Genomic DNA, 10,755 nt, shown 5'->3' on the forward strand with positions numbered 1-10,755 from the left:
AATACTGTGGTTTCTTTACAAAATACTATAATTTGTAGTTTGATAACAAAATACTGTAGTTTCTTTACAAAATACTGTAATTTGTAGTAGTATTACAAACTACTGTAATATTGTAGTTTAATTACAAAATACTGTGGTTTAATGACAAAATTCCCCCTTGGAAGCTGGTTTCATGTGGTGGCTTAGAGTCTCATCATCTATCTAGCACCATTTGAAATCAGTGGTCTTGGGGTGGGGAGTGTGTTTCTGTGTGGAGGAGTGTGGAGGAACATATGTTCAGTGTCCTCTCTGCGAGGGTGAGCGCTTTCTGCTGGTGTTCAGAGTCTCTCTGCGTCTCCATCTGAAGCGGTTACAGGGAAGGACAGACCCCCCCCCCCCTCCAGCAGGAGATACAGGTAAGCTGTGCTGTAGTTTAATCACTAAATACTGTAGTTTAATTACAAAATACTAAAGTTTGATTAAGTAAATACTGCAGTTAAATTACAAAATACTCTAGTTTAATTAGAAAATACTATAATATTGTAGTTTAATAACAAAATACTCTGGTTTGATTACTAATACTGTAGTAGTTTAATTACAAAATACTATAATATTGTAGTTTAATAACAAAATACTCTGGTTTGATTACTAATACTGTAGTTGAATTACAAAGTACTTTAGTTTAATTACAAAGTACTTTAGTTTAATTACAATATACTGTAGTTTAATAACAGAATACTGTAGTTCAATTGCAAAATACCAGGATCTGTCGATATGTTTTATTTTTTGCGAAAGTACAAATGTTCAGATGCTATGTATTTAAGTACACTATGATTTTTTTCTCAAATTTCTCTTAGCTTTTTATACACTGACATTTCTGACGTAAAAAAAAGTCGTATATAGTTTGTTGATACATGCAGACAAAAATCCTTGTATATGTTGTAGAAAAATACGAAAAAGTCATAAATAGTAGGAAAAAAAACATATTATACAATGTTGATATGCCCATACTATAAGTGTATGTCAATAAAACCATAAAACATTGAAATTAAATATGTCCAAAAATAAATAGAAAATATAATTTGTTGAAAATGTTCATAATATAGAAGAAGAAGTAGAAGAAGAAGAAGTAGATGGACCTTTATTAATCCCCCGAGGGGGAAATTCAGTTTCCACTCTGTCGTACACACAAATGCGTTTCTTATACAGGTACACACAGTACACATTTATTACATCATGCACATACATATTCAAATACACACAGTTATATGCACACATGCACATGCAGTTGAGAGGTCAGAGCAGAGGCAGCCAGTCTAGCCGGCGCCCGTGAGCAGTATAGTATGTAGAAAAAACAATCATAGCATAGAATGTCTAAAAATAGGGGAAAAGTAAGTACGTATAGTACGTTATAAAATGTCACTTAAAAGTCAGATTGTCAGGAAAAAATTGTTTTTAAAAATCAGAAAAAATTCAACTTCCGAAAAACGACTTAGATACAGAGACAACATATGTTGAAAATATCAGAAAACAGGTACATTCAAGTGTAAAAGTTAGCCGTGCTCTTAAATTACAACTCAAACTAAACGATTCTCCTCCTGAGGCTTTCATTTAGATTGATGTCTGTTCAGTAGGGATGTGCATCTCCATCACTGAGGCCGATGCGATGCGCATCTCGATACGTTGCCACGATACGATACATTAACGATACATTTGAAACACCAGGCGATGCGATACGATACGATTCACCCCTGTTGCGATACAGTTCGATACGATTTGATTCAACATTATGCGATTCGGTGCGATACGATGCGATTCAACACGATGCAAAAATAATGATACTTCAATTTGGTACGACAGAGGATTTTTGTTTTATTCCTTATATGCAGCAAATCATACATTAACAAAAAAGTGCTTTACATATTTGGTACTGCACATCCCATCATGCCGTTTATTTTTTTACCTTTAAAAGCTCTCCAGAGTACAATTGTATAACACCTCACAGTTAAACAATGTAAGGATGCATTGCTCATGATTAACAATGTGCAAATAACAGCTACCATAGAGCAATGCCCATACAGCTGCCAGCCTGATGTGCTTAACACTCATTCATAGGCTAACTCACCAGTGAGCAGAAAGCGGTGGGTTCTATATGAACAATAAAGAATACAAATAACCTTTCACAAACAGGTATTTCATAACTGCTTACAGTGAGGAAGACATTTAAATTATTATTGGCCGTCACAGGCTGCTGTAAACTAAACACCACTCTCTCTGACAGAACACCTCACTGAGTGATTTAACTCATATGTCTAACTTTGAGGTTTCTCTTTTCAGCCGCAGACCCCATGTCGACTCTTTATGTGCGTCGCTAAGTTCCTCGTACTACTTGTGTACTTTAAATCGGCTCGGCATCGTTAACAATTTGCGAGCGATTTTTCAAGTTGACCGTCTGTGCCGCGCACATATACCATCAGGACGTTACTGATGGGGTGCGGCTGCGGAGTGATACTGTGTGTATGCAAGCCCGCATCTAGGACGGATCTATGTATCATGGCTGTAGACCTGTTAAGTAATAAAGATACCTCATACAAAGGTCTACGGATACCTTATTACTCTCCATGACCTGCGGTCAACTATATAGCATAAAGGACTATTACACCGTCTTTCTTGAACAATCCGAAGTGTTGCCAAACGTTTGATTTGTAGGTATTTTTCGGTGCGCTGTGTTTCTCTTTCTCCTCGACTTCCGTGTGTGTTGATAACTGAGACTCTCGGCCTCCGTAGTGGCGAAGCAAATATCAAAGATCGTCTCTGCTGAGCGTTGACAAGATTAGGGGATTTTATATGAATGAATCGGTTTTTTACCGATGCAAAGACGCTACGCCATCGATGCATCGCGAGTTCAACCCGGTTCAACCCAAACTGTAGCCGATGTGCACTCTTTCAACCGGTGCACTCGCATCTTGAACGTTTATGCCGGTGCACCGATGCGAATTGGTGAATCTTAACATCTCTACTGTTCAGGCTATTCACCCTGTTTCAAAAGTGCTGATTCTCTGTCTGTAGCTTTGAATGCTAATGAGCTGCTGCTGGCCACGCCCCTCTGAGAGATGATTGGTTTAAAAAAAACACAATGGTGCTCTAGGAGGAGATGCAGGTGATAAGGTGGGGGGGGGGGGGTTACCTTGGTTGTTGCTAATGGTTACACAAGCCAAAAAAAGTGGCAAAAATCTGATCAGCTAATTTTCAGACAGGTTTTTATAGAAAAATATATTTTGTATCCTTAATTTAAAAGCGTTTTAAATTAAATTCAGAAAAATAAAATAAAAACAATTATAAAGGTTAGTGCCAAAATTAAAGCGTTCTTCGGAAACTCTTACTTACAAACCAAACCAAAAATACAACAGTCATTCTCCTCTTTCTGTGTTCAGATCCTCGGTGTCCCCCCTCAGAGCGGCCCCCCCATCAGAGCGGCCCCCCCCATCAGAGCGGCCCCCCCCATCAGAGCGGCCCCCCTTGGAAGCTGGTTTCATGTGGTGGCTTAGAGTCTCATCATCTTTCTAGCACCATTTGAAATCAGTGTTCTTGGGGTGGGGAGTGTGTTTCTGTGTGGAGGAGTGTGGAGGAACAGATGTTCAGTGTCCTCTCCCCGAGGGTGAGCGCTTTCTGCTGGTGCTCAGAGTCTCTCTGCGTCTCCATCTGAAGCGGTTACAGGGAAGGACAGACCCCCCCCCCCCCTCCAGCAGGAGATAAAGGTAAGCTGTGCTGTAGTTTAATCACAAACAGTGGGAAATCTGCTCAAAGATTGTAGGTCAACCCTGGGAGAAACGTCGTGAATCAGCCGACTATAACAACATATTAACCTCATCTCGTTTTTTTTTTGCATGCTTCTTTGTTGACATTAAGCTGTCTTTGGCTCTTTTCTGCTGTAACAAATGTAAATGTCCCCTCTGTGGGACGAATAAAGGTATTCTGATTCTGATTCAGCGTTCCACCATTTAATAAAGTCAGACTGAAGCACTCCTTTGTGAACCAGTCAATCCTCAAGTTAAATAAAGAGTTCAATCCCAAATGTTAGAGTTCTTGACCGTGTTTCTCTTCAGTGATTGTGATGTATTTTCTTTATATTTGTCCTTGCTTGAAGTGCAAATGGAGCTGCTGTGATGCAGGAAACATATCAGACTTCATCTGACATTAAAGTGTTATCGTATATCGTAGAAAATACTGTGTTAAATTACAAAATATCTACAACTGTCAATAATATCTGGAGTGATGTTTGCTGTGGAGGAAGATTTATTTAGTCCATATTAAAGTTTGTTAAAAAACATCACTATACAGGTTATTAACTGAAAGTCATAATGTAGTATGTAAATAGAGAAGAAAAACGTCATATATGTCATAAGGCGCTTTCACACCAAGTACTTTGCCGTACTTAGTTCATGAGAACTCTTTAGTTCTCATGAACTAAGTACAGATCGCGTTCACACCGGAATAAGTCCCTGAGGGAGGATTAGACAAATGAAGCCGCTGACGTCACTTCGTCTTCTTCTGCTTTGGGTTTACTGGCAGGCCGCAAACCACTTCACGGCGTATACTGCCACCCGAAGTCCCCGGCCGGAAGTCCCCGGAGTTGGGGACTGGCTTCAGTAGAAGCTGCTGGGACTCCCAGCAGCTTCTACTGAAGCCTTCAGAGTAAATCGCCAGAACGCCGACACCTCCTCATCTCCACCACTCCCATGTTTTCTTTTGTGTTGCCATAAGTTAGTCTCTCTCCGTTTGCTAACGCTAATGCTAATAATGCTAATGCGAGGATAATAAAATGGCGGCTTCACAAACCTTTGGGAGTTTTACGGGGCTTGGTTTGCAATCCGCCCAGCCAATCAGAAATGGGAACCTTTTTCTCCCATGAAAGTCCCTGCTCTCTAGCAGGGACTGAAAAGGGGGAGAAAAGGTTCTCATGAACAAAGTTCTAGTTCCGGATTTTTTTGGTGTGAATGCACATTTTCAGAACTATATCGGAACTATACTGGGAAAAGTACTGCGGTGTGAAAGCGCCTATAGTGTACAATGTTGAAAATACCAGGGAAAAAAAACACATTCAAAAAATGTATCTTCTGTAATTACTTCTATTTAAATGACAAATACTTTATTATTCTTTGATGTCATATTTAATGTTGGCATTTCAGAGTCTTGCTGATTAAATGTTGATGATGTTATTATTTCCAGTGGTAAAATACATGTATTACGATCAACGTCCAGATATATAACTGCTCATGTTGTACTTGTATTGTGTCAAATGGGTGAAAAATCATTGTTACACTACTGCAAAATAAATGTTTTTTAAATTAAATGTTCAGAAACTGCACAGTCGTCCTGAGTTTTGTGTTTGTTTTTAAGTAAACATTTAATAATTAATAAAGTTTATGAAGCTGTTGATTCTACAGTAAAGTCTCCATTATATAAGACCCCCCCCCCCTCTCTCATCTGTGATGATTCGCCTACATATGTTCTTGTGTTAAACCCTTTGTAATCGTTTTTAACCCATTAATTAATAGTATATTTATATAATTAATAGTATAGTATGTAAAAAGAGATGAAAAAACCGTACACATTACAGTACGACAAAAAAAGTGTTGAAAAAATGTATCTAAAAGACAATCCTTCAAAATAAAGTATTATCGTATATTGTTCAAAAATGACAAAATACCTGGTTCTGTCAATAACACCTAGATTGGTGTTTGCTGTCGAAGATGATTGACTTTTCGATTTATTTTTTCGACATACTGTACTATGACCTTTTTCAACATTATACACTATGACATTCACTATATAAGTATTGGGACACTCCTCTTAATCAATGAACTCAGGTGTTTCATTCAGTCCCATTGCCACAGGTGTATAAAAATCAAGCACCTTGCCATGCAGTCTGCCTTTACAAACATTTGTGAAAGAATGGGTCGTTCTAAAGCAGTGGTTCTCAACTGGTCAGGCCTCGGGACCCACTTTTTACTTGGTCAATACATCGCGACCCAACATTTTGAAGCACTCAAATCTATTCAACAAAATATCGTGCTGTAATATACGCTTTTCAGCATACAATATTAATAAAAGTGAAGTACAGTGCATATATCCCTTATATCCCTTCACAGAACTAAAGTATGCTTTTAAAAAAGGTTTAATGAGATGATGGAATCAAAGCTGAACTGTATAAAAAGGCACGCATGCTGAAAACCCAACCCCAGCAGGGGGGTCTGGGGGGATTGTCCCCCAGGAGATTTTTAGAAATACTAACATAAACTATGCATTCTGGTACACTCTGAGAAGAAAATAAATAAATCTATTACTACCCGACATATTAATAATATGTTATGCCATTGTTTGTTTTTCACTTTGTTCTGACAGCTTGCTGCGAGAAGAGTAAACAGGAGATAGTCTGTGTGACTTACTTTAAATTGTGGGTAAGGGTAGATAGCTCCCATTGTTCTGTGACGTGTCAATCATCAGACCGGGGGTCATATTTCATTATGTGTTCATTTTTATCTGAAGTTGTACCCATGGATGTATAAAGAAGAGTTATACCGCAAAGTTATTCTCCGTGGGGACTTCCGGCAACAATCTTGATTCTGATTGGCCAGAAGACTCGAACAAACATTAGCAAATATATTTTATTGAGAAGATGATCACTATGTGACAGAAGTTTTCAAACCCGTTTATGGTCTCCGGTACTTCCAGTCCAACGCCGACTGCATGCACAGCGTTAGAAAATTGGGCCTTCAAAATAAAAGTTTGGACTTTTTCCCCAAAAAAAAAATTAAAATATTTTTTTTTCAATTTGTTTTCTTCACTCACACATCCGCGACCCACTCGAAACGGGTCCGCGACCCACTTTTGGGTCGCGACCCACCAGTTGAGAACCACTGTTCTAAAGAGCTCGCTGAATTCCAACGTGGTTCTGTAATAGGAGGCCACAGTTACAACAAGTCAGTTCGTGAAATGTCTTCTCTCCTAGATATTCCACTGTTGGGAAAATACTGAATGTACTCTTCCAATCTGAGAGTAACAAAGGTATCCCAACTGTAGCTGTGTTCATGACAGGATGTATGATTACTGTTGGAGCACCACACAATGGCGGTGGTGGAAGGTTCACCTCTGCTCTGCGCCGTCCGTTGATGAGTAGGCTCCTACAAGGAAAGGACTCGAACACCGAGGAATGAGATAAGCAATAAGCTGAGTTTAATGGTAAAAAGCAACAATACACAATACAGAGTACCCTGCAACAGTACAAAATACAGAGTACTCCAGGCTGAATTCTACTACCGCGTGAGATACGTCTCAGGACAGTCAGTCAGAAGACAGCGCCGAGTATGAACATTGGGACAGCTTAAATACAAATTCTGTGGGAGGAGTTGTGCCAGTTGCTTCTCCCTAGCTATTTGTTATTAGCGATTTCACTTCTGGGCGAGCCCTAGACAGTGAGCTGGTAGTTCTCCATTGGCCGGTTTCACTTCTGGGCGAACCCTAGGCAATGAGTCAGCAGCCGTTGACTCCGCCCCATCTTCTTACAAGGAGATGTTAACAGATGACCAAGCTGGGATCACACACACACATTTTATCATGCAGCCTACCACACAAATGTCACATGTTTTTCTCTCCGAAAGCTATATTTGTATATGTTTAAACGTCATCGTCTCATGACATCCTTAGGATTAGTTAACTAACAAAGGTTAACTGTTCTCATACCCTAAGGCCTTCTCTGAAATTCCTCTAACCTCGAAGTCAGCTCACTTAACATGAATGCATCTATTGATAATTCAGAAGGACCATTGTCTCTCTAACTTGTGTGTGACCCAATCGTCTCATGGCCTCTTCTAACATCTGGAAACTGTAATTAAAGTATAGTTATATTGAGAAGGTCCAAGAATTGACATAATATTTCCTCCTTTTATTAATTTAAGTTTCCAGATCATGCAAAAAACTCTTACAGATAACCTACTAAGTTCCGCCCTTGAAAGCCCAAAATGACTTTCTGAAAAATACTTATCAACGGGTAATCATTTTACTCAAGGCAGAAATCACAGGTTGTACTGTACCTTACCTACTCACAAATAGCCCAAAAACCACCTTTTGATTATAACACAAAAGTGGAAGAAAAGACCATTTGCGCTAATCTACTTCTACTTAAAAGGAGACATCATTTTTCGTCCATTCAAGTTTAACACACATCCTATATATCAGGTGACATTAAAATGAATATACCAGAAATACGCTGTATTAAACTTCCTGCTATAACACGTTACTTTATTACCTATAGAGCATCAGGACTGTTTTAGGCATATGATAGCTATGTGATTAACATGATGATTCAGCCTCTATGGAGATAGACATATGACAAGCATGCTCATTTCTGACGTGGAGCTAATCTGAAGTAAACATTGAATACTGCTTTCTATTCCTCCATCTTGTGACTGTGTAACTCCCTCTCTTGGATATCAGCATGTGAAGGACACTGTTCGGGAATTAGTTGTACCAAATGGGGGCGCTGAGGTGCATAGTGCGTAAAAGTGTACAAAGCTCTGCCGACTCAATAACTGCAGAGTTTTGGAGCAGTGGAAACGTGTTCTGTGGAGCGACCAATCACGCTTCTCTATCTGTCCTCTGATGGACCAGTCTGGGGAATGCAGGAGAACGTTACCTCCAACTTTGTGGAAACAGTCTGGGGAGGAAGAACCTTTCTGTTCCAGCATGACTGAGCCCCACAAAGCAGCTCCATCAAGGCCTGGGTGGATGAGTTTGGTGTGGAAGAACTTGACCTCAACCCCACTGAACTCCTTTGGGATGAACTAGAGCCTCTCGTCCAGCATCAGGGTCTGACCTCACCAGTGGCGACTCGTCATTAGGGACAGCCCCACCTAGTGTCAGCAGAAAGTCATTACAATTATAATTCCAAAAATATGCAAAGAATATACATCTTAAAATATATTTTAAAATCATGTTTAGTCATCTGATTCGTCTGTACATTGCTATTTTGCTAATTAGTGTCTACAGTGTGCCTATTGAGCCGTGTAGAGCGATGTGGGACAAGCCCCGATCTAGCCCCTCTCTCGCTGTCAAAATAAATGAATGTAAAAACTACACTGCGCAAGCTCCGAGTATTTTTGTATTCAATGTGTGCGGCAAAAAAATAATCACCAGTGGGGCAAAGTGCTGGCAACCCCAGCAAAACGTCATCTCATAATTCAGAGCTGATTGGCTGTAAGGATGTGTGCCGCGAAAAGTGCAGCATATAGCCATTAAAATCAGTAAAAACGGAAAGAAAATGAATGAAGTTGACCATCTACTTCAGCTTTGGTAAGTTCCTTTTATGTCATTTATTGTGTTGCCTATAGGCTATTGCTTTGCTGGATCGATTGATATTGTGACCTCGGTGATGAGTGTCTGTTTCCTTATATTTACAGTCTATGGTGTGTAATGCTGAAGCATTACGGTTGTTGTTGTTAAGTATTGCTTTGTGAGGGTGCCCTTTACTGCATGTATTAAGGTGCATTACAATATGACATCCCCACGCTGTGTACGTAAATGTATGCGCTGACAGTGTTGCTCCATGTTCTTCATTCATGGCTTCCGACATTATGTAATTTCCCCCCCACCGCCGTTCGTGCCCCACCCCTTTTTTACATATAAAACCGCCACTGGCCTTACTAATGCTCTTCTGGATGAGCAACAGATCTTGGAGTGTGCCCACAGACACACTCCAAGATCTGTAGAAAGCCTTCCCAGAAGAGTAGAAGCTGTTATAGCTGCAAAGGGGGACCAAGTTCAAATGAATGCCTAAGAGTTTGGAATGGGATGTCCTGAAAGCTCCTGTAGGTGTCAGAATCCCTTTATTAGTCCCACAGAGGAGAAATGTACATTGTTACAGCAGAAAAGAGCCAAAGACAGCTTCATGTTACCTAAAGCATGCATACAACAAAGATTTTTTTTTTACAATAGGTGTTATAGTCTGTGTTATTGTGTTTGTCAGTCGGCAGACTACAAAACCACTAATAAAGCCAGAAATCTAGGTGTAGTGATGGACTCAGACCTGAATTTCAACAGCCACATTACAACAGTCATTGGGTCTGCTTATTATCACCTGAAGAATATATCGAGGATTAAAAAACTAATGTCGCAACAGGACTTAGAAAAGCTTGTCCATGCTTTTATTTTCAGTAGACTCAACTACTGCAATTCAATCAGGAGAGACGTGATGTATGGAATACATATTTATTATCGGTCACATTATATAAATGAAACATAATGATGACAGCTTATAACAAGTGAATTAAATGGTGTTTTGGCGATTAGGCCCAGGTTTTGTAGGATATCAATCGGGAAGGGAAGAACCGTTTCCGATGAACCCCCCTGGGTCTAGACACTGGTGGTGGTGATAAGTGGTTAGGTCCGGTTAGAAGGGAGAAGGTTAAGCTTGGCCCTGAGTTGAAAGCAGGAGGCGAAGGGGTGGAGGAGGGTTGCGCGTTGACACCTGGAAGACAGCTGATAGGAAAGGGGAGAGCATATATAGAGGGATTAACAGGTGCGATAATTAGGCTTGTAAATGGAGGGGAGTGATAGGTTAGCTGAGGAGTGGCGCTCAATGTCATTTAGTGCAGGGAGCGAGTATTGCCATGACGTGCAATACGGAGTGATAGGTCTTCCTGTCTGAACTTGCGCTAAGCTTCATTTCAATCAGGAGAGACGTGATGTATGGAATACATATTTATTATCGGTCACATT

This window comes from Gymnodraco acuticeps, unplaced genomic scaffold, assembly GCF_902827175.1.
Source record: "Gymnodraco acuticeps unplaced genomic scaffold, fGymAcu1.1, whole genome shotgun sequence".
Classification (NCBI taxonomy): domain Eukaryota; kingdom Metazoa; phylum Chordata; class Actinopteri; order Perciformes; family Bathydraconidae; genus Gymnodraco; species Gymnodraco acuticeps.